The following is a 25018-nucleotide window of genomic DNA, read 5'->3' on the forward strand; positions in this document are numbered from 1 at the left end:
GCAGAAGAGGCTGGGTGGTGGGGGTAGGTCACGTAGGGACTTGTGGGCCATGGGGACAACTCTGTTCTTTCCCCGGAGTGATGTGGAGCCACACAAGGGCTCTGAGCAGGGGAGGGACGTGGCCTGACTCAGGTGCCCACAGGCTCCCTGTGGCCGCGTGGAGCCCGGGGAGGTGGAGGATGTGACAGCGCAGGGGTGGGCAGGCGCACGTGGCGGCTCTGGGGGAAGAAAAAGGCAGGCTCTGGGCATGCGGTCCCGGCCAAGATGCCAGGAGCTGCTGAGGACTGACACCGTGTTCCATACCAGCCGTGGCAGGAGCGCCACGGGGCGGGGACTGCGTCCAGTCTTGCCCATCACCGCATCCCCAGCGCCTGGCTCGTCCCATCTACGCTCTCCCGGCCCTTCGCATCACCTAACGCATTACGCGGTGATGAGTGTGCCCGCAAAGTCTGTGGCTCGGTGCAGGCAGGAAGCATGTTTCAGTCTGTTACAGCTCGATCCCAGCACCTCGGGCAGGCCGTTCCTTCCCCGTGCCTGAGCCGATGGAGGGGATGGGCATGCGCTTTGGTACGGACTCCGGCCCAGGCCCAGACTGGGTGCGCAGACCAGGCCACCCTGAACCCTCCCGACAGTTCTTGGGTGAGTGGGTTGGGGAAGTCCTCTTCTTTCCTGTTTCCCAAACCAGAACAACGAGGCCCAGAGAGGGGAAGTCACTGCCCAGGGCTGCCCAGCACCAGGTGGCCCACGTTGAACTGCAGAGAAGGCCTTGTCGCCAACCCCTCCACCTCCTGCCTCCCGGCAGCCCTGGCTCCAGTCAAAGGACCCCAGGGGTTTATGGGACAAGAACAAGGGCCGAGACAACTCTAGTGTCAATGACCAGAACCAAGATCATAAAGGTTGCCTTGCCTAGGCAGGAACCAGAAGCACTGTTAAACAAACAGCTCTCCCACTTGGATAAAGGTCCCCACTGGGACCCACAAAGGCCTGCCCAGCTGGACTCGGCCAACCTCGGGACCCCACTCCTTCTTCTCGCTTCACTGCAACTGCGCTGGCCTCCTACTTTTTAGTCTTGGAGGCCTCAACTTGTTCCAGGCTCAGGGCCTTTGCACTTACTGTTCCCTCCGCCCAGAGCTGTGTGGCTCACCTCTTCCTGATATTCGGGTCTTTGTGCAAATAAAACCTCACTAGAGGGGCACCTGGGTGGCTCAGTGGGTTAAGCACCTGCCTTTGACTCAAGTCATGATCTTGGGGTCCTGGGATCGAGACCTGTGTCGGGCTCTCTGCTCAATGGGGAGTCTGCTTCTCCCTCTCCCTCTGTGCATGTACTCTCTCTCTCTTTCAAATAAATAAAAATCTTTAAAAAATCAAACCACATTAGAGAGGCCTTTCTTACTCCCTGACAAAATCTTCACCCCTGCTTTATACTTCTCTGGGGCATTTATTACCACCTGACATCATATCCATGCACACTGTTGGTCCCCGCTTCCTCCCCTGCCCCCATTAGGGGCTCCCTGAGAGCGGATCATTCTTGCTGTGTCCTTGGTATCTACGGCAGCAGGCACTCAGCAAGTATTTGTGGAACAAATGAATGATGCCATGGCCCAGTGAGGAGTCTGGACCCTGAGGAGGAACCGGCCAGGGAGGTGCGGGGCAGAGGGCAGACAGGAGTCCCCGGTGCCTGTCCCACGCTGCCTGGAAGTTGGACCTTCATGCCTGAGCAGGAACTGGTCTGAGTCTTTAGAGACCAAATCTGGCTATTTGTGAATAAGCTGGCCTGTGTTCCAAATGCCCCAAGAGGTGCCCCCGCGATCCTAGTCCCAGTCCACCCCACCTCAGGGAGGCCCACACCAGCCACGCTGCCTCAGCTGGAAATGTGAGGATGTGGCAGCCCGTTTTGGCCACAGGCAAGAGGCAAGTCACACGGTGAGAGATGCCGCCCAGAACCCACTGGTCCCCATAACGGGTGAAATCCCATAGGATGGCACAGATCCACGGTCACCCCGGCCTCGGGAAGCCACGGGCGTCGGCAGTCTGGGCCGCGAAGAGCAGCCCTGCTCTCCATGTTCTGGCCAGATGCAGCGCCATCTCCCCGCACCAGGCCTTTGCACAGACCATGTGAGGGCAAGGACTCGGCAGAGAGATGGCACCTGCCACCGAGCGGGTCCTCGCTACAGGTTACCCTGCTGGCTTACCACTGCTGTTGTTGCTGCTGTTGCTGAAAGCACGGGAGAAGGAACAGATAAGCGAAAGACGGTGCTGGGCACACTTCTCTCCCAGCCAGAGCAAGGGTCCAGCCTTACTCTCTCTGCTGTCTTACTTTCTCCAGGGCCTGGATCAGGGAGCAGAACGGGCTGCGCTGTCTGCGCTGGGAGCCCCCTGAGAGGGCGCACCTGGGGCCATCTCAGCCACCCTGTGTCCCCAGCCCTGCCCAACATGGGGTGGGGTGCAGCTCAGACAGTGTGGCTGAATGAAGAGAAGGTATTTCCCAGGCCCAGCCAGGCCAGTGCTCCGAGCCCCCAGGGAGGCCAGGAGGCTCCTCTGGCAGCCCCAGGCTCAGGTGCCCCCTCCCTACCCGGGCAGGCCCAACAGGGCACAGACACAAAGGGCACTCCCCAGCAGTGCCCAGGGTGGGGGATGGATGCCACATCAAACCTGAGAGTGTGGGCGAGCCCCCAGGGACCAGGAAAAGCAGATCAGACGCCATTTACTCTTCCCCTGAGGCAGGGCAGGAAGGAGGGAGGGGGTAACAGGCAGGAAAGAGGCTCCAGAGCCCTCCCAGGGCACCCCCCTCACTCCAGCCCTCCCCCGCCATGCAACTCCCTGCTACACACACACACACACACACACACACACACACACACACACACGTGCGCAAATACCTAGATACTGCAGCAGGTGAAGTCGCCCCAGGGCGCCCCGCTAACAGCAGCCACACAGGAGCTTTGGCATAGGCAAGGACAGCCCACCCTGAGCCTTAGTTCCCGCCTTTGGGATACAGGCCCCAGCAGAGCCCGCCAGAGCTTTGTGGCCTCAGTGGGAGAAGGCAGGGGAAGCAGTAGGAAAGCGGGGCCTGGTCGGAGGAACCTCTCCGAACCAAAAGGCCGGAACAATCGGGCAGCCCACAGCTGGATCCCTGAAGGAGCCGTGGACCCAGGCCCCCCCTCCACAAATAGTATAAAGACCCACACCCCCCACACTCCCAGGAGATGCACGGACTCCTGAAAGAGACCCACAACACATGCCAACAATATACACAATACAGACCAGCCACCACCTCAAATTGCAGGCACACGTGTGGATATACACAATCCCCGATGCCCCTCACCGCCAGATTTCTCTAGAAAGGACCCCATACACATACCTGGGTACAGTCCCCTAGACACAGAGTTAGACCACAAGACCACACAAACCTAGATCCACACACGGGAGGAAATGAGACCCCACAACAGACCCAAGCACATCCACCGCCAACTCCAGGGTCACTCGGGGTGACCCAGTGAGGCACAGCCCCTCCGAACCACCCCNCCCCGCGAACCAGACCCCAGGAATGTGCTCCCTCCCCCACCAGGCGCTCAGGGACCCGCGCAAAGGCACTTGGTAAACCCCAGCAGACAGACACCTGCCTCCAAACACACGGAAACACGGGGACCTCAGCCCGGCCCCGAGAAAGGTGTGGTCCCCCCAGCACGTGCTGACACTGGCTCGAGTGGCTCTGCTGTCCCGGCAGCAGGACTGCCCTCCCACGCCGTGGGCAGTCCTCCCCTTTCCTCCCTGCCCGCCTGAGGCCAGGGTCAGCTCACCTCCACCATCCTCTCCCCTTGTCCGGGGACAGCCTCTGTGGGAGAGGGCAGCAGGCAGACAGGCTTCCCGTTGGCAGAGCAGGGAGTGGAGACCAAGGGGCTCCCCTGGCTCTGGATGCAGGCGCCCACCTAGGAGAACTGGCTGGCTCTGCACCCCGGCCTCCCTGGCAGTGGGTGGTGCCGAGGCCCTGCCCTGGCAGGAGTTGAGCTGCCTGTGGCTCCAGTCCATGGAGGGCGGAGGGCGGGAGGGCGGAACGGAGGGAAGGAGGGGCCCAGCCTGGAAAGCCTGGGCCATGGGGCCACCACTGGCCCAGCAGAGGGAAGGGCTGGGCAGGGACACAGGAGCGGGGGATGCAAGCGCCAGCCCTTGCTTCAACAGGGTCCGTCCCCCACTGGCACCCGCACACCCCCATGCCGGACTTGGCACCGGGAGCCAGGGAAGCAGGGGCCACACCATATGGGGCTGAGTGGCTGAGAGTGGCTGGCAGGGCGGCCAGGTTTGAAACGACAGCCTGGGCTGGGGGGCTAGACAGAGGGACAGGGATGGACAGGCTCTCTGATGGCTGGAGATCCAGAGCTTGTGGTATTGGTCCCCCCCCCCCCAGTGATTCCAGCAAGAACTCCAAGAGGGTGCACAAAAGGGGGCCTCAGCAGCTCCACCCCTCTCTCTCATTAGATGTGGGGCAGGTCACAGTGGACCCCGGACAGAGCCATTTCTAGGTGTGAAAGTGGGGCTGGTAGGTGTGAATGGTGGGAATGGGGAGAGAGAAAGGTGGGGAGGGCTGAAGCCCCTGCACACCCTGCTGGCTCCGTCTTGCCAGCCATGCCAGGATGCAACTAACCTGAAAGTGAGGGGCCCAACTCCCCAGGGAACTTACTCTGGGCCAGGCCCTGCTCTTAGCATTGACACTCACTAAGTCATTCCCCCACCCCACCATGGTCCTGAAGGGATAGGTATTTTATCAGGCTCATTTTACAATGGAGGAAACTGAGGCCCAGGGAGGTCGAGAGATTTGTCCAAGGCACGCAGCAGGAGGGTCGGGCACCAGGCTTTCCAGGCAGCTGCTCTAAACATACGGCTAGCTTGCCCAGAACCCCCATTACAGACAGAGGAAAAGATGCTCAGACAGGGGAAATCTAGAAGGGGTGTGCACACCCCACCCCACCTCTGCCTCACACCTCCCTTCCCCTCCAGATCTTACTTCCTCAGCAAAGCCTTCTGGGGTCCAGGTCAGTGCTCCCTGGGTGAAATTTGTTTCTTTTGTGGTTATCTGTCTGTCTTCCCTCTGACAGGGGACCTGGGGGGGGGGCTGCCTGCTTCATCACTAGTCATCCTTTAGGGAGGGCCTGCCGCAGGCACCTTTCCTCCAGGAAGCCCTCCCTGACGCCAGGCTGGGTCTGGTAGCTCCTCTAGACTCCATCCCTGGGCTGACCCCGCCAGATGTCCATCTCCCCCATTTGTTCACGCATTCCCCAGCTCCCAGCACCCACCAGGTGGGCCTTTTGGACGCCCTGACAATTCCAACTAGACAAAGCTCCCCGTTTCTAGGGGCTGATATCTGAGTAGGACTGTTCCCTAACCGGGGGCTCCCGTGAGCAGCAGGGACCAGGTTCTCAGGTTCTCACAGGTGGCCCAGGACAGGTGCCCAGTCGACGGTGAGCCTGTGAGAACAGTGAGCAAGTGGCCCAGGCAGGAGGTGGATAGAGACGCCTGTGTCCTTCTCACCCCCCCTGCTCTGGCACCTGTACCCAGACTACTCCCACTGTAGTCAACTCCCTGAGGACTTTATCACCGGGACCAGGGAGGACTGCAGTGGCTCCAAAGTCCGGGAAATCCCAAGGTCCTGGACAGCCTCCTCCTGCCTCCACCTGCCCACCAAGCCAGGGGCTCCCCGTTGGGCCTAGGCTGGGCCTGGGGCTACAGCAGGGCAGCTCTAGGAGACCCCAGGAGTCCTAGATCCCAGGCCACTCCCTCCTCTATGGGGTGGAGCACCAGTCTGGCAGCTGCCCAGAGAGGAGCCAAGTGGGTGGGCCCCCAGACCTTCCCAAACCGGCCAGGCAGGTTTGGGCTCTGGCTGGGGAGGCAGTCCGGATAGGGCAGTTTTGGCCAGCCAAGGGAAACCAGGTCCCAAGGGGAGGAATGGAGGTGCGGAGGGAGTGAGGGGGAGGGAGCACCCATTCCACCAGAAGTCCCAGAAGTCGCAGTGGAAACAAGGGCTTCTCCTGAGGCCCGGCTTCGGGAGCGACGACAGGTTGCTCCAAGATCATCTCGCACTCGAACAGATGGTTACAAAACTTCGTAAGCATACTCCCAAACAGAAACTAAATCAATAAACCCACGTAAAGTTCATCACTCAGATTCTCAACTATTTACAGTCTGCAACATCTGGACTCCATCTCTCCCCTTTCTTTTCTTTCCTTTCCTTCTGTCTCCCGTAGGATCTGGGCACGTAGTTCAAAAGCCAACAGCCCCACAGGGTAAACAGTGACAGGACAGCGCCCTCCCTCCCGGCCGCCCCAGCGCAGCCCCAGAGGTGACCTCTATTAGAATGTCCTTTCTTTCCTTTCTGAGAGAGCACACGTGTGTGTGCACACACACACTTGCAAGCCTTTTAGAAAACTAAAAATGGCAGCACATCATGCACACTATTATGACCTTGCTTTTCTCAAAAACTCCTGGGTGCCTGGCAGCATCCAGCAGAGGGGAAGACACCCACTGGGGATGCTCTCCCAGGCACATGCCCTCGGGACCTACAAAGCACTCTCCTGGGTTATGTAGCCAGGCAAAATCTGGCCCGCTGGCCTCAGGGACATTGGGGGGGGGGGTTCCCGCAGATCTGAGTCAGCCAGAGAGACTGGAAACAACCCAAGTGCTGGTCCACGGGAGCCGATGATGATCTGGGATCTCCTGGCTCCACATACTCATGCACGACAGTGTGAGTAAATGACCCACAGCTACAGGTGAACAAATACCAAAAATGAAGAAGCAAAACGTGAAACAACACATTCTACGACTGCCTTTGTTTAGAAAAAGCTCAAAGCTAGACGAAATGAGCATGCTGCTTGGGGTGCGGACAGAGAGGGTGAACCCCCCAAACCGAAGGGAAACGCCAGGCAGGGGGCGCCTCCGGAGTCAGGGGAGGGGCTGCCTCTGGGACAGGGAGGGCCTCAGGGGGGCTCCTGGGGGGCTGGCACCCCCTGCTTCTTCACCTGGGGAGGAGGCGGCTATGTGGGGTTTCTCTTTATAGTAACTGGTTATGCCACACGTTCATGCTGTACATGCTTTGCGGCGTGTGCGTGAACAATTTAGAATGACGATGTTAAAGACAAAGAAATATCCACGTCTTAGTGATTTCCGTGCCTCCATCTCTGCAAAGCGCGGCAGTGCTGCTTTAAGCGTGGCGTGGAAGGGCAGCCGTGCCCTGAGCCAGTCCCCACGGGGCCAGCTAGGTGGTTCCTGGCCCTTTGCTCTCACAAATGGTGCGCAGACGTCACCTCACAGGTGTGCCAGTGTGGCTGTGGGCCACAGGCCCAGAAGTGGCCTTGCTGGGCCAGGATCACAACCAGGGAGCTGCCCAAGTGAGGGCTGCCCCCGCCAACCCCTCAGCCTCCCCACCTAGGCTGCGGTCAAGCTCCCCTAGCTCCTGGCCAGTCAGAAGGTGGAGTCTGGCCCCACTTTGCATTTGCATTTTCTTAGGATGCACATCCTTTCCTCCTTCTAAAAGCCATCAGAATTCCTTGCCTGCCAAGTGTCTCCACAAAGCCTATCTTCCCCTGGGGCCAGGGAGACCTTCGTAAAATCCAACTGATGTCCCTCTCCCGCTGAAACCCCACCAGAGCCCACACAGCTAAAGCCACCTCCTCTCCAGGGAACCCCAGGCTCTGCGTCTCCGGGCTCAATTCCTCACCTTCCCTTCCAGGGGTCATGGGTGTCCACGGCATGCCACCTCCTTCCCCCCCCAATCAGGGATCCTGTCCACAGAAATCCAATGCACGTCCACTGTGTGCCACCAGCGTCCACTGTGTGCCACCAGCGTCCACTGTGTGCCACCAGCGTGGGCGCGGGGGTGCAGCACGTCCCTGCCTGGTGGGGCCTCTAATCAAGGATCACACAAATGAAATGTGAAATTCCAGCTGGGAAGGGCAGGCTGGAGGGATGAGGGTGGGGTGGAGCCAGGCCAGGAGCCCGCCAGGGTGCTTGGAAGATCCAACCCTGGCTGGCCTGTCTGTGGAGCACGAGATCCAGGTGGCTTGAGTGGGTGTGGGGACAAGTGACAAGAGGCAGCACTGCTCCATGCTGCTGATGAAGGCAGCTGGGACGGCGGGACCCAGAGAGAGAGGGGGACAGACCGGAGCTCCGTCTGCCAAGAAAAAGCAACACTTGTTGATTTGATGAGACAGACATGGGGGCTGAGGAGGAGCAGGTGCCAGGGGTGACCCTGAAACTGGGTAAACCACAGCGCCACCTTCCACAGGAGGGAGCCTGCAAGGAACTCCAAACATGATAGGCGCCTGGGCCCTAGAATAGCTCAGCTGGGGACCAGAAAAGGGTGGAGGCGTCACCCCCCCAAGCTACAGTAATCAGACAGTGTGGATAAGCACGCGGGCCCAGTGAGCAGCAGGGGCCCACACACAGACCCCCACAAATACACACGCTGGTTTTAAAAACACTGATTTTTCTTCTTTGGGTAAAACATACATAATATGTATCATTTTGACCATTTGGAAAGCGCATAATTCAGTCCATTAAAGACAGCCACAGTGTCATGACCACCATCGTCTATACCCAGGACTTTTTCATCATCCCAACAAAAACCCTGCAGCCACTGAACAATGGCTCCCCATTCCCTCCTGCCTCCCAGCACCCCCCCAGAACCTCTATTCTCCCGTCTCTGTGAATGTGCCTATTCTGGGGTATCTCATGTAAGTGGGGGCTTACAAACATTTCTCCTCTGTCTGGTTTATTTCACCAGGTGTAACGTTTCCAAGGTCCATCCATATTGTAGGGGTTTCTTTCAAAAGCTCATTCATTTCTGTGGCTGAGTAATAAATAATCTGCTGTGTGTATCTATCACACCTCGTGCAGCCACTCATCTGCTGATAGACCTGGGTTCCTTCCACCTTTTAGCTTGTGAATAACGCAACCATGAACGCCGATGTATGGCTATCTGTCCAAGTCTCTGCTGTTGATTCTTTTGGGTATACACCTGGGAGGAGGACCGCTAGGTGACCGGGTAGTTCTGTATGTAATCGTTTGGACGACTACCAGGCTGTTTTCCATAGCGGCTGCACTGTTAGCTTCCCGCCCACGATGCATGAGGACTCCATCAACGCCTGTGAGATTCCCTTCTTTGGGGAACAGCCATGCTGGTAGGTGCGAAGTGGTATCTCATTGTGGTAACTCACTTTTGGCCCAAAAAAACAAAAAAAACAAAAAACAAAAACCCTCAACTGTAAAAGTTTTTTTAACTTTCAGAAAGCAACCGACCAAACCAACCCTCAGGATCTACAGCTAGGCAGAGTTGTTAGACTTGATACCAAAAGATCCATAAAAGGAAAAATTAATAAAGTAGACCTCATCGAAATTAAAAAAAACTTTTTGCTCTGCAGAAGTCCAAGAGAGGAGAGGAAAAAAAGCTATGGACTGGGAGACGATATTTGCAAACCTATCTGACAAAGGACTAGCATCTAGAAGAAAGAAGGAACTCTCAAAATTCCACAATAAAAACCCCCAAAAAATCCAGGTAGTAAATGGGCAGAAGACACAAGGAGACATTTCACCAAAGACGATGCCCAGATGGCAGATGGGCCCATGAAAGGATGTGAGGCACCATCGGCTATTAGACACGTGCAAATTAAAGCCACGATGGGTTGTCATTACATGCCCAGTCGAACAGCTTAAAAAATCCAAAACAGTGGCAACACCCAATGCTGGTGAGGATGCAGAGAAATGTTCATTTGCATGCTGCTGGGGGGAATGTAAAATGACAGAGCCAAACGGTTTGGCAATTTCTCTACACCAGCAGCTGCACTTCTGGTTATCTCAGAAAAGTTACATTCACACAAAAACCTGTACGCAACTGTTTATGGCACCTTTATTTGTCATAGCCCCCCCGAGGGAGACAGCCCAGATGTCCTTCGGTGGGTGAATGGTTACACTGTGGTACGTCCATACCACGGAATACTGCTCAGCAAGAAAAAGGAATGAACTACTGATTTGGGCAATGACTTGGATGGATCTCCAGGGAATGAAGCTGAGTGAAACAAAGGCTCCATTTACGTAACATTCTTTTTTTTTAAACGTTAAACCTTATTGCTTTATTTTATATATTAAATTCTCTTTATTGTTATTGTTCTTTACATTATGATTGTGAAAATTGTTCCATAACACATCACATTCTTGAAATGCAGGATTATAAAAATGGGGAGTGGTTGCCAGGAGTTGGGGACATGCCAGAGAAGGAATGTGGCTATAAAAAGGCATCAGGAAAGATCCTTGTGATGGAATGTTCTGTATCTTGACTGTATCAATGTCATTATCCTAGTTGTGGTCTCATGCTAACTAGAGTTTTGCAAGATGTTACCATAGGGGGAAACAGGGGCTTTCTCTGTGTTCTTTCTCTTTTTTTTTTTTTTTTTTAAAGATTTTATTTATTTATTCGACAGAGATAGAGACAGCCATCGAGAGAGGGAACACAAGCAGGGGGAGTGGGAGAGGAAGAAGCAGGCTCATAGCGGAGGAGCCTGATGTGGGGCTCGATCCCATAACACCGGAATCACGCCCTGAGCCGAAGGCAGACACTTAACCGCTGTGCCACCCAGGCGCCCCTCTCTGCGTTATTTCTTATAACTGCCAGCGAATCTACAATTATCTCAAAACAAAAAGTTTCACTTGAAATAATAATTTATGAAACACACCAGACACTTTCCCACCTTTTAGCCTTTGAACATGCTATTTGCTCTCCCTGGAACACCATTCCGCACACTAACTCCTGCTCCTTTTTCAGCCCTGGGCTCAGCTGTCTCCTCTTCCAGGAAGGCGTCCCTGATTTCCTAGGCCCAGTCCTCTGGGCTTCCTCCACCACAGCCATTGACAGAGGTCTGTGCTCCCCCCAAGGTTACTCTGGTGCTGTACCGTCCCCATCACTGGACCGCAAGTTCCATGAGGGAAGACCACGGGCTGACTGGTCCCGGCCCCTCCCAGGCACTGGTCCGCACAGGGCTGGAGGCAGAGGAGGTATGCTGCGAGCATCTACAGAATGAACGAGTGACCGGCAATAAGGACAGTAATACTCACAGCTAGCACGCATGATGAGTTTCTCCTTGCCACTCTCTTTTGAGTGCTCTACGTGGACGAAATAACCTTTATACAACCCCATCTTACATGGGGAAACTGAGGCCGACAGGGGGAAGCCACCACATGCCAAGGTCACCCAGCTAGTAGGTGGCAGTGCCGGGAGCAGACCCAGGCCTCCGCACCCAGAGCCTTTGCTAGGACTCTCCATCCCGGAGGGCCTCTCCGCGAAAGACCAGATGAGCCTGGCTAACAGGGGAAGCAGAGGGGTCCCAGGGGCAGGCCAGAGAAGAGACCGTCTGGCCCCTAGCCCCCATCCGTTTCCACATGGAGGGACAGGCTGACCCAGGATGATACCAGAGCCTCCTTTATCCCTTACAGGTGCTTGGAGAAGACCCCGTACATGACAAGGGCCTGTGACTGAATCCCATTTGGCGACCGGGGAAGCCAGCAGTGCCCTCCATGGACAGAAAATGCCCACTGTCATGTGAGGTGGTGGTTTCAAACGCCACCCCCCCCCGTACCCTCCCGACGCCCCACCAGGACAGGGCTGCTTTCATCTAGCTGCTGGGTGGGGGTGGCTCTGACCCATGCTGAGGATCATTCTATCGGCACGGGACTTTGTTTATCCACCTGGATAAAGCCTCGAGGGCAAAATATTGAGAGCAAGTGACAGCCAAGTGCTGGCGGTCCAGCACCATCACGCTCGGTTTGAAAAGCTGCGGGAAGGGGCGCCTGGGTGGCTCAGTCATAAGCGTCTGCCTTAGGTTCAGGGCGTGATCCCCGTGTTCTGGGATCGAGCCCCACATCAGGCACATCCGCTGGGAGCCTGCTTCTTCCTCTCCCACTCCCCCTGCTTGTGTTCCCTCTCTCGCTGGCTCTCTCTGTCAAATAAATAAATAAAATCTAAAAAAAATTAAAATAAATTAATAAAAGCTGCAGGGAGGGCAGGGGAGACTGAGGCACGCACACCTGCAGGTGGGCACCGAGGGCTTTAACCAGGGCAGGAGTGTTTTCTCCCACAGGCGAGCAGAGTGCCTAAGCGGGGGAGGGGTCCATCAGGTAACCCTCTGTCCCCTTGGGGGCACTGGATATCTCTCACGAGTCACCAAAACAGAAACGAGAATTAAAAGGAAGAAAAGGGGGGTTGAATTTATCTGCCAAGGCTGTTAAGAGCCCATGAAGGAGGGGGCTTTTGGGGTGCTGGTGATGCCTGTCGTCTTGGTCTGGGTGGTCATTAATTAGATGGGTGAATGCTTATCGTGATAATTATTCATGAAACTGAACGGGGAGTTATGTACATTCTCCACGCGTGATTCTGATGGCCGGGAGCTTCATCTCTACGCACGTGTACCTTCCATCTCTCTGTTTTGAGCCCTCTCCACCTCTCAGCGCACATGCACGTACACACCCCCCAAAGCTGTAAACTGCTACCATAATCAGAACAGCAGTCCTCCTTGGCCCCTTGCAGCTCTTGGCCTGTTTCCTGCCCAGAAGACAGAGGCCTGGAAGCAGCCAGACCTAGAGCCCTCCGACGTGGCCACAACCCCACGTCTCTCCATATCCTGGGCACTCTCGTGTCCCATGGGAATCACACTCTTCAGGTAGCTTGTCGGCCAGGGGGACATACCCATCCACGATGTCCCTGCCCCAACCCGCCCTGGGGCACCAGCAGCCCGTCATACATAGTGGAAGGAGTTATTTAAGATTTAAAGCATCCCCACGGCAGGGGCAGCCCCTGGCTGGCTCACTGGGCCGGATGCTGGAGACACAGGACGGTGGCGAGGCCAGCTACAAAGCGTTACGTTCAGGCACCACGCTAGTGCTCAACAAGGCAGCGAGCAGGGTGCTGTGAACACCCCCATGCCGCAGAGGAGGAGAGTAAGGCTCAGAGAGGGGAGGTGCCGGCCCAAGGTCACACAGCGTGTATCAGAGCCAGCAGTCCACAGTAGGTCTGACCCGGGCCCAAGTCCGCTCACTTAACCATGTGCTTCCCTCACTCACTCATGTGCTCCATCACTGTATTATGCACTCACTCACTGTGTGCCAGGCACGGTTTCAGGCACTAGGGACAGAGCAGTAAATCACTCAGCCCCTCCTTACCAGAGCTGACTTTCCCATGGGGGAGATGGCACAATACACAAGTCAACTAAAAAGTATGCAATGAGAGGGAAAGGACAGAGAGCACAGTCAGAAAGGGCCCCAAGGGGGGTGGGTGTCCCTGGAGCCAGACCAGACGGCCCGGAGGAAGCCACGTGGCGACCCAGGGAAGCACATTCAGGGTAGAGGGAATGGCCACTGCAAAGGCCCAAGGACCGAAGCCGGCCTGACACGTGCCAGAATGTGCAAGGAGGCCAGCGTGGCTAGGAGGGAGGCTGGGAGGGGAAAGTGGTGGAGCTGAGGTCAAAGAGGCCTCCGCTAAATGCAGAGGAACGGGGCTTGTAGAGCACGCACCAGGCATCACGCCCTTTTCTGTACTGTCTCCTGACGACGACCCAACCACAGCCCTAGGGGGGGTTGCCCCCATCACGTTCCAGAGGGGAGAGCGGGTGGAGGATGGGAAAACTCCCCAGGGTGGCCCCGCTGGCCAAGGACACAGCCAGGGCAGGAGGGCAGCGCTGCACCTCCAGATAACCACCAGGCCAGCTGATGCGGGCAGAGTCAAGGATGGGGCGGCTGGGGGGCAGCGAGGGCTCTTGGCTGGGGGCCTAGGGTCCCAAAGCTGTGCACTCCCACGACAGACGGTTCGTGGAAGCTGGAGGCTAACACCCAGCCCCTGGCTCCCAGGCCCTCGCAGTTCCTGATCCTTGGTCCTCAGGCCCCCCTGCTCGATCTGGTACCAGTCTGACCTGCGAGCAAGGGAAGAATTTTTCCCCCCCTCTACTCAATTTTTTTAAAATTTAACAGAATCTGTTTTATCTTATCTTCTTTTAAATTTTATTTATTTGTTTTTTCAGTAATCTTGACACCCCACGTGGAGCTCGAACTCACAACCCCAAGATCAAGAGTTGCATGCTCTACCGAGGGGGCTGGCCCGGTGCCCCTGAAGTTTATTTTAAAAGTGACCCAGATGCTAATGTTGACCTGACGTTCATACATAGAGCACCACCAGTGAAAGAAACAGAACTCAAATACAATCAGACCTCTAGACCTAAGTCCCAGTTTATAGGAAGCACAGGGGACAGCGGAACAAGTCGAATGACACCACAAGGATTCCTCGGCTGGATCCAGACTGTGGAAAACTCGAGGGGACACAGGACAAGGGTCTTTGCCAGATACACGAGGCAAACAGCAAGCACACAAAAGTGCCAACACGAGAAATCCCATCGACTACAGAAGACTTGAGGGACCCGTCAACCAAACGCACAGCGCGAACCTTGTCTGGATTCCAAATCACACAGGCACATTGAAAAAGCATGATAAGACAACTGGGGAAATGTAAGGATCTTAAGGAATCACTAGTCCTTTTTTGTCCTGCAACAACAGTATTGCGGGGTTTGTTTTCATAGACTCTTTAATCTTTACAGGAGAAAAAGCTGAAAAATTTATGGCTCAAATATATGATGTATGGGAATTGCTTTGAAATAATCAGGGAGGTGGAGCCTGGGTTACAGATGAAAAAGCCTGGTCATCATTGGTAATTGCGGGACACCGGGGACGGGGACAGGGACATGGGGAAGGCATGAGACCATTCTCCCGGGCACGAGTGAACACTTCCATCATACAAAGGTTTTAAACATTTTGCAAAAGGAAATGTGCCCTGATCATAACAGTGAAGAATTATGGATGGCTCACTGGGTGAATCTTTGTTACTGAGTCTGAACACGTGTCCTGCCTCTAATAACTAACAGTGATCACAGTCAAAGCCACCACAATGACAGAACGATGGCAGCGCTGTGCCAAGCGTCACACACGCCACTGACTCACTCACTCCTCCCAGCTACCCCGGGAGGCCACAGGAACCCGTCTCCTCCTGCTCCAGATGTGGGAACCAACACTGAACAATGTGGGGCTCCGGGCCTGGCCCGAGGTCAGAGAGGGAGCTCTGCCAGAGCGGGAGAGGCCCAATGGGGAGCCTCTGCCCTGAGTAGGTGCGGGAGGGGAGGCCAGTGAGCCCTGGCGAGCAGGGACGCACAGGAGCCCTGGCCTTGTTCCCATCAAATAGTAAAGGCTCCTGCAATCCAATATTCACATCTTGGCACGAGCCTTTGCCGAAATCAAACCTTCGGCCACCCCAAGGGAGCCTAAAATGATAACCGACCACGGATGACACCAGCAGACTTTTGGGCCCACAGCAGGATCTTGGGTCACAGAAGCTGTCATATCAGGGTCTGTCTGCCTGGACAGTCCTCCTTCGAGGTCGCAAAGCCAGTCCCAATACCCCCGAATATCAGCGGGATGCGTGCCCCTGCCCCCACTCCAGGAGCCAGGAGAATCGAGGGAGGATGGCAAGTGACATTGGCACCCTTCCCATCCCGGTCCTGGGCCTGTGGGAACCATCTCCCTCTGTGGCTTCAGTAGGATCCTGGCTAACAGCGGAAGCCAGGGAAACTTCGGGGTGGGGGTGGGAGCAGAAATTGAGGGCGGGAAAGAGGAAGACACACAAAAGGCAGCAACATGGAGAGAAAGAGGAGGCGAGGAGGGAGACAGAGAAGAAGGTGGCCCGCCGGGAGCCTGCAGAACCCAGGGACCCAGGGACGGCAGAGAGGACCGTTCTGGGCCTCAGCTGCCTTGCCTGTGACCTGACCGTGCGTTTGTGGGGGTGACGTTGTGGCTCAGTCACGCTTGGTCAGAAGCCTAGAAAAGTACCCCAAACATTGCAAAAGTGAACACATTTGCTATCATTTCTGGAGGACAGTGGCTCTCATCCCAGCTAGTCACACAGGGAGCTTAAAAAACACAAACCAAAAACACCCAATAAATGCTCAGGCCCCACCGCCGGAGACTGGGATTCAAATGGCCTAGGCCGGGGGTACTGCATCATTGCCCCCACGACGGGAGGGGCGGGGCAGTGCCCAGGAGGCCCCTCTGTCTGCCCACCCTCCCCCACCTTGGGCCACCAGGAGTCGGGGACCTGCTGAGGAATGCGAGGCATGGAGCCGGGCCTGGCACAGCCCTCTCCCATCTCGAGGGTCCCCTCCCCCTTCACGAACTCCCAGGAGCCCATCCTGCCTCCGGGCCAGGCAGAAGCCTCCCCTGGGAAGGTATCAGCCAGCTCTAGGTCGCCCAGCCCTGAATCCCCACTCCCAGCCTTCTCCTTGGAGCGCCAGTCCTGAACCCCATCTCCTCCTGGGTCCCCTTCAAGAAGCGCTGATCAGTGGTGGAGTGAGTGACAAGGAGCCCGCAGAGCTTATCTCCTGCTCTGGTGGGCAGGGGTGACCTGAGAAGGCTTCCCAGAGGGGATGACCTTTAGGTCAAGACACAAAGAATACATGAGAGGAAAGCACTTAACAAAGGTCGGGAAGGCTAAAGTGCAAGCAGATCAGGGCAAGGCCTGGTCCCCCAGGGGAGGGACTGGGTTTGGGCCCTCTCCCCAGGCAGTGGGGGACATGGAAGGATTTCAAGCAGAGAAGGCCCCCTCCTCAATGTGCTGACTTCAGCCACACCTGCTACCCTCCACCTTTCTTTCACAGGGACAGAGAACTCCAGCTGGCCCACTGGAGAGTGCCAGGGGATCCCCAGGTCCTGCCACCCCTGCGGGGTAGGGCCGGGCCCTAGCTCCTTCCTGCCACGCTGTGAGGAGACCCCACCAGAGCTGCTTCCCCCAGCCCTGAGCCTGTTCCCCAATAATTAAACCGTAAGCTGATTAGTCAAGGAAAACCTTTAATTAGCCCTTGAAATCATTCAGGAAAATTACAACCTCCTCTCCGGGCACCCTGCCCACCCTCTGCCAGGGACTAGGAGTGGTGCCAGGGAGGAAGCAGGGTCGGGGGGGGAGGATGGGGGGCTCCTGCCCCTAAGGTGAGCCTCACCCGGCAAAGGCCAAACCTAGGGTGCAAGGTACCTCGTGGGAGGGGACGGCAGACTCCCCCGGCCACATCACAACCGCCCCAGAATAAATCCACCAAGAAGTGGGCAAGGACCGTGCTGGAAAAGTGTGGCACTCTCCTGACAGACATCAGAGAAGACAAACAAATGGAGAGACAGATCACGTTCACAGACTGGGAGACTCAATGTCGTGGCTGTGTGTGTGACGAGATGCATGTCTAATATTTAAATAGAATTCAAAGAGCCAAGAATGGCCAAGACACTCCTGAAGAACAAGTAGGAATGCTTGCTCTCCCCAAGATCAAAACTTCTTATCAACGACAGAAACGAGGGCAGGGTGGTAGTGATTCCGGAACAGGCCAGAAGAGCAAGAGAAAAGGACAGGGCATCCGGCAACAGAGCCACTTATACAGACACATGATTTATGATAAGGGTGGCCATGGAAAAAAGTCAGTCTGTTTTTAATAAAAAGTCCTTGGATGATTGGGGATCCAGGCGAAAACTATGAAACTGGATGCCTACCTCACACCACAGACCACACACACACATACACACACACACTCTTCCAGAAGCAAGAAAGGTAAGAAGCAGAATTATAAAACTCTAAAGGATACGAATAATATATTTGACCACATTAAAATTAAGCGCTACTGTTCATCAAAAGATACCATAAAGAAAGTGAAAAGACGAGCAGTAGGCCGGGAGAATTATATCTTCGAAACAAAGGCTCTCCTCCAGAGCCTGGGATTTAACTCAAAGAAGTAACAAATAAAAATGCAGAGAGCCCGATTGGAAATAGGCAAGTGACTGGAATGGGCTCTTCACAAGAGAGGAGCTCCAGATGTTCAGGGAACAGGTGAAAAGCTGCTCCACCTGACTGGCGGCCAGGGAAATCCAGGGAAATGCAAATCTGCACCCCGAGGAGATGATCTGCTCAGCACCAGTTCGCAGGAAGTGCCAGCGCTCACCATGGGTGCCGCCCATCCCCTCCTGTATGTGCCATACCCTCCTGTCTGTGAAATGGGCCGAATGGTCGTAGCCACCTTCCGGGATCCCAGGAAGGCCTGGGCAGACGCCGGGGAGTGCTACGCAGGGCACTGGGCCTGGCAGGCGCAGACCTTCAATTAGTTTTCCCTATTAATCAGTGTAAGGAATAAATCACTCCCCAGACCCAAAGTCATTTCAGGCCTTCCCCTGCCTCAGAGCAGGGATGCCCCAGAAGGCTGCGAGTCCACAAGACAGACGCCAAGTGGGTAGCAAGTGGATCTGTTTACCTACCAACCACCACGTCCCTGGAGGCCACAAAGGACCAGGCACTCCAGAATATATGGAGGAGAAACACGACAACAGGCACGTTCATATTTATACCCCAGGCACTGGTGTAAGTATGTTAGGAGCAAAGCTTCAGAGATACCCTAGAACACCAGGGTGGCCTCGATTCTAAAGGACAAGCAAGACATGGAGAGGCCCCCAGTGGCTCTCTGCATTCAAATCCAGACCAACCGGCAGAACTGACAGTTAGCTACCCCTCCCCTTGTCCCTCAGAGGCCCCTGCCGCTCTCCCCTCCCCTCCCTCAGCCAACTCCTGCTCACCCTTCCCATGGCATTCCCTCCTCACTCAGGGCAGATCGCCCATCATGCACTGCGGCAGCGAGACTCAGGGCTTATCGCGGCTCCTTCATTCCTTCCTCCCTTCACGTTCAGCCCGCCAGTGTTGACTGAGCCACCTGGTCGCATACATAGCAAGCTGAGGTTATACAGCAAGGGACACAGTAAGGGTCCCCCCCACCCAACCCATGAAGCCAAGTTATGAGGGGTAGGGAGGACAAGAAGCCAACCGACCCACAAATCATAATGTAATGTAAGTAGCAATGATGAGTGCCACAAAGAAAATCAAGCCCGGGAAGGTAAGAGGGAGAGTGACAGGTCCCAGACGGGGCAGCATGAACCAAAGGCCCTGAGGCATGACCCAGCCTGGAATGTTCCAGGAACAGCGTGGCAGGAGAGAAGAGGAAGGTGGCAGGAAAGCTGAGCCAGGATCTCATGACCCCCCCCCCAAGAGAGATGAAGCCAGGCAGAAGACGAGGGTGGCTTAAGGAGGGGCTGCCACGGAGGAAGAGTGAAAGGTGCCAGGTTCTGCTCTGCAGGTAGGCAAGTGCCCTTTCCGCCATCGTGGCTGCGAAGGAGGGACGAGAGGAGTCAGGGTGCCACCAGGCTCCCGGCCCCATCGAGAGGATGGATGGGGCGCCCGTTAATGAGACAGGTTCACAGTGCGGGGGGGGGGGGTGGGTAGGAGATGGGGGCTTGGGAGTCCAGCTTATTTTACCTGTCTGTGTGTAGATCTGGGACCAGGGTCTGTGTCTCCTACACGAGGGAGCTCACGAAGGGCTGCCCGTGGGCCCCGACTAGCTTCCCTGGGGAAATGTGTGCATGCATGCATGCCCGCCCGCACGCCAGGGGCAGCCGTGTTCAAGGACACTGACATGCGCACAGCAGGAGACAGATCAGGTCTGGGTTGTTCTCACACTAGAAGAGTACACAGCAACGAGGGGGGACGAACTACACTACGGACACACTCGACCACGTGGCTGGACCCCACAGACTAGGGATCAAAGAAGGCAGCTGCTAACAAGACGTGCGGGAGGACTCTGTTTCTACGAAGTTCAAGAGCAAGCAAGGTGGCGGTCTGTAATTCAGGGATGCACGCCTGGCAGGAACTCTCTAGAAAGGCAGGGATGCCGTGACCCCCAAGGTGAGGGGAGTGATCGCTTCCGGCTTCCGGGGTCGTGATCAACAGGGTGATGGGGGGCTCCTAGGGTGCAGTGTTCGGCCTTCCCCTAAGGGTGGCGAGGTGTTTGTTCATCTCATCATGATGATAAACCGACATTTGCACTTAGGCACATTTCCAGAGGCACGTTCCACTTTGCAATTATTAAAGGTTTAAAAGTAGAAGAATCATAAATGTACATAACTATATATACACAACACGGCATCTCAGAGTCAGATCATCTGGGGCCAGCCTGCTGTGGAAGATTCGGGGGAAGGGAGGACCGGGCTGCCGAGCCCCCTGTGGGCAGCAGAGGACGGATCCCCAGGGAGAGAGGAGGCAGAAGTGCCTGGGGGGGGTCCTCACCTGAGGGAGTTAAGCTGAAGAGCCCCGCCTTCCGGCCATGTCCTACTTTCTCCCCAGTCCTGGCCTGGACCGATGAGGGGAGGGGAGGGGAGGGCAGGAGGGGAGCAGGACGGAGGAGGCCCAGGATAGCAGGCTGCTTCCCGTTGTGTGGGAGTGGCTGAAACCAGCCTGGGGAAGCCAGCCCTAACCCAGCACAATGCTGCTTTATCGGGAGTTTCCAGGGCCAGGCTGGGAACCTGGCGGTGGAAGTGGGGAGGGCCTGGGAGGGAGTGCACTGTCTGGGGACCATGCCTGGCGCCCCCACCTGTCAGAGTGCTCCCTTCCAAAGCTCTGTGGCAGCAGGCCTGGAAGGAAGACACAATTGGGGGGGGGGCGGTCAGGGAGGGAGAGCCTTCTAATCCCTCAGGCTTAGTTCAGGGGTGGCAGACGGAGTGAGCCACAGTGGTCAGGAGCCAGACTCTGCGGTGACCCCACATAAGTCTCCCAGGTTCACAGTCTCCTGCCCTATGAAAGGGGAATCAGAGTTAATAACTACATTTCGGGGTGCTGGGAGAGTCAGAGGGAGCACTCAGAGCGAGGCCTGTGAATAAAAATGATACAGAACAAGGCTGAGCTCGCGTCTTTGAGCACTTACTATGCGTTCTGCCTGATGATGATGCATTTATAGCCTCAAAACATCCCTGAGGAGCCCCGTTATCCTCTCCGTTATGTAGATAAGGACGCCAAAGCACAGAGCAGTTAAGCAACTAGTCTGGGACCACACAGCTAGTCGTGGCCCAGCTGGTTCCAAAGCCCAAGCCCTCCGCCTCCACGGGGTCCCAGAAGTTAGGAACTCCAGATTGGAGCCATGAGGCCAGGGTTCCAGTCCTGGATCTGCCCCTTATTTGCTGAGGGGTTGCCAGCCCATGCCTCGGTTTCCCCTTCTCAGAGAAAGTGAAAATAGCACAGCTAGACAGCTCCCGGGAAGGGAAGCCCAGATGGCTCTCGACAGACACAAAGATGCTCCACTTCTCTCACCTTAAAATCAGAACCAGCACGAGAACCTTCCCTGGCTGGCGAAGGCCAAGGCTGCCCCAAGCACGTGGCCAGCAAGTGAGGCAACCCCGTGCCATCAGACACTGGGGCTGGGGTGCCAACAGGCTCACGCTCTCGGACAGGCCGGAGCGCTACTGGCAGAGCTACCGGGGCGCACATCTCTGACCCCCGAGCCCAGAGATGCGCTCCTGAGCGTGTGTGGCCCCATTCGGAGGAGGGACACACCGCAAGGGCCTGAAGAGCCATCAGCGAGAACACACGTGTGTCAGGGAGTGGCACACGGCCACAGAAAGCACAAGGAAGCATTTCCAGGTCCTGCCAACAGGACTGAAGAGTGAAACCCGCCAGGGTAAGGGCAGAACACAAACGTGGGAAGTCGGCTCCACTGGGGTAGAGACAAAAGGGGACAGAACACGCAGGGACTCCAAGACGCCGGGAACAATGGCTGTGTCGGGGCAGGGGGCGGGCGGCGGGGCTGGGAAAGGGATGTCCTCGTCACTGTGTCCCCTTCTGGGCCATGTGCAATCATTATTTAGGGGAATAGGTACTACGTGCGCACGGAGCAAAAATGTGCCTTCTTGAAATGAAAACGCTGGAAAAGAGAAATGAGGTTAATAACACGTCCTCCTCAGGGTCTCTGGGCAGAACCACTGCGCCGACGCTCACCCAGCACACATCGGCGCCCAGCGGGCCGCAAGCGGCGGGTGAGGACAGTATCACTAGAGGCTGGGAGCCGGCGAATGGGAGGCTGCAGCCCGGAGGGGACAGGGCGCAAGGAAACGGAAATTGTTAAAATTGTTGAATTATTAAATTGTTACCACCAGCTTACTGCATGCCAGGCAACCCTGGGAGCTCTTTACCACACGATCTACGATCCTCCCAACAGCCCATTTGGCAGGTGACGAGTGTGAGGCCCACGGAGGCTCGGCTCTTTCCCAGGGGCCCCAGTGAGGGGGTCAGGGACAGGAGTGGACTGCGTGGCCCCCGCAGAGAAGTCGCTATTGCCCCCGAGGATGGCGGCAGCACCCGGGGCAGGGCAGGGAGGGACCAGAGGGCCCCAGGAGACAGGCTGCCGTGAGTGGAGGCCTGTGTCACATCTGCCGTCGCCGGCTCCCCTGGGACCTGGGAAAGCTCCCCTCTGACCCTCCCTGCTCCCCCCCACGCCGACACCTTCCTGTGGGCCCAGGCATCTGGCAGAAAACAAGCCCCAGCCCCGGAAAGGGTGGCGGGGGGCGGGAAGGGTCCCATTTCCCTGGCCGTGACTTGGAAGGAGGCTGCTTCCTGCTGGCAGCATCTGTGGCCGCCTGGCTCGGGTGATGGGATAAACAGCTGGTGGGGACACCCCGACCGGCGTCTGGCCAGGAAGTCTGCTTTACTGTGAGCCAGCAGGACAAGGAGGGGTGTGGCTGTGGAGAAGAGAGTGAAGGGGCTGTGGGGGCTCTGAGGGAGGTAGGGAGCCAGAGTCCAGAAACACCCTGGGTTGAACAGACCTCCAACTGGGATCTCCAAGAGATTCCAACTAAAGAGGAGCCTGGGGAAGAACCAACTGGACAGGAAGTGGCCTCGTCTTATCCCAACCACTTCCAAATCACTGGGAGGCAGCCACCACTGGCCGTGACTCGAGAGTCCGAAGGCCTGGAGTTCAAGTCCTACCTCTGCCGACTCGCCTGCTGTGTAACCTTAGGCACATCACGGACCTCTGTGGGTCTCAGCTTTCCCATCTCTGAAATGGGGACAATAATGGTGCCTACCTTGTAGGCTGTTGTGGAGATTAAATGTGTTAATACGGGGAAAGAAGGGGCACCTGGGTGGCTGTCGGTTAAGCGTCCCACTCTCGACGTCAGCTTAGGTCATGATCTCAGGGTCGTGAGACTGAGTCTCATGTTGGGCGTGGAGCCTGCTTAAGATTCTCTCTCTCTCCCTCTGCCCCTCACCCTGCGCGCACTCTCTCTCTCTTTCAGATAAAAATAATAAAATCTTGAAAAAAATATATGGGTTAAGTCCTCACAATCCTGGCAGCACACAGATCCCTCCTCCATCACTGGCGCCCTCCTCCTATCCACCCTCATCTCCTGCTCGGACCATCACACCAACCTCCCCGTGGGTCTCCCTGCTGTTGTACCCCGTGATCTGCTCCCCACATGGTAACATGAGTAATCCTGATAAAAGGGAAACTAGATGTTGCTTAAAGCCTTCCGATGACTCCCCATTACACACAGAACACAGTCCACGCTCCTCACCTCAACCTGTCATCCTCTGGTATACCTGCCATATCTTCCTCACCTTCCTTTTTTTTTTTTTTTTAAGATTTTATTTATCTTTTGACAGAGAGAGAGACAGCCAGTGAGAGAGGGAACACAAGCAGGGGGAGTGGGAGAGGAAGAAGCAGGCTCCCAGTGGAGCAGGGAGCCTGATGCGGGGCTCAATCCCAGGACTCTGGGATCACACCCTGAGCCGAAGGCAGATGCTTAACGACTGAGCCACCCAGGCACCCCCTTCCTCACCTTCCTGACCTCGCCGCCCACTCTACCACATGGGCCTCCCTGATGGTACTTAACCATCCCAAGCTCATTCGGACCTCAGACCTTTGCACTTCCTGTACCCACTACCTGCTCCATTCTTTTCACCTCCTTTCTTAGGCCTGACTCACCCTTTCTCATGGATCAGATGTCTCCTTCTCCATAAAGCCCTCACTGACTTCCCAGGCTGCTCAGGGGCCTCCTTTGGATTCCTGCAGTCCCTGTGCCTCCCGTATCCCAGCCCTAACGCTTCTGCTTGTATTTCCTCATCCCAGCCCTGACACTCTGGGCTGTCACTGTCTCGGGATGGGTCCGTCTTCCTTTGTATACTAAAATCTGTGCAGACAGGGCCAGGGCTGTGTGGGTCGCCAGTGGGACCAGCAGTCGCATGCAAAAAGATTGTAACAAGGCTCTATCCCTCCTTTTCTACACTTCACCTCCTTCCTCCCTGCCCCCTTCCTGAGGAGGTTCAAGTCAGTACAGTTTCCTTTCCCACTGTCAGCCCTGAGAGATGCCTCCCAAGGAGAGCTGGGTCAAAGTTGTGGTCACTATCCTGGATGTCCTAGAGGGCAAAAGCCTGGGTGTGGGGGCTTGGTGGGTGTCAGACCCTGCTAAGCCCATCACGTGAACCATCTCCCCAGCTGTTCCCAGCTAGCCTGGGGGGGCTATAAACCCACCATCTGAGGGCTGAGTAAACCACTTCAGCAAGGGCCACAAAGTTGCCCCAAAGCAGGATGTGGAGTGAAGGGAGCCCTTAAGCCCTGTGGGAAAGCAGACTGGTATAATTGCTTTGGAGAACAATTTGGAAGGCCCTGCATGTCCATGGTGAGCCACATGCCCAAGAGAGACCCTGGCCACAGTATACAAGGAAACGCATTTTAGAATGTTCAATGCGGTGTCATCACTGTCCCAATGGGAAACCACCCCAATGTCCACCAACAGGTGAACACGTAATTCCTATGTGGCACAATCACAAGAAGAGAGACACTCCCGGCAGAGACAACGAATCCTAGAGCTACGCGCACGTCCTGGCAGAGAGAAAGGCGAAGTCGAACGTTGAGCGGAAAGAGCAGGTTGTTGACCGGGACGCTGCTTACATCAGCCGGTCAACGGTAAAACAGTGGCGGGCCACCCTCGCTGGCCACTAGAACCGCATACTGAGGCCCGCCCCACCCCAGACCCAATGACTCCAAGTCAGAAGCCCTACAGCGGGCCTGGGCCGCGGCAGATTTGAAAGCTCTCCAGGTGA

General features: G+C 56.2%; 1 protein-coding gene across 3 annotated transcripts in view; it reads right to left on the reverse strand.

Moving 5' to 3' along the window:
• PAK4 (p21 (RAC1) activated kinase 4) overlaps window positions 1-25018 on the reverse strand; it is a 42608-nt gene that overhangs the window by 14751 nt on the left and 2839 nt on the right. The window contains exon 1 of one of the 3 annotated variants that reach the window (XM_019808073.2): window positions 3801-3964. The exons of the other annotated variants lie outside the window; for them this stretch is intronic. The gene's annotated coding sequence lies outside the window, so the exon portion shown is untranslated. Of the gene's footprint in view, window positions 1-3800; window positions 3965-25018 lie in introns of those variants that run through there. 3 annotated transcript variants of the gene reach the window in all.

Source organism: Ailuropoda melanoleuca, chromosome 12 (assembly GCF_002007445.2).
Source record: "Ailuropoda melanoleuca isolate Jingjing chromosome 12, ASM200744v2, whole genome shotgun sequence".
NCBI lineage: Eukaryota > Metazoa > Chordata > Mammalia > Carnivora > Ursidae > Ailuropoda > Ailuropoda melanoleuca.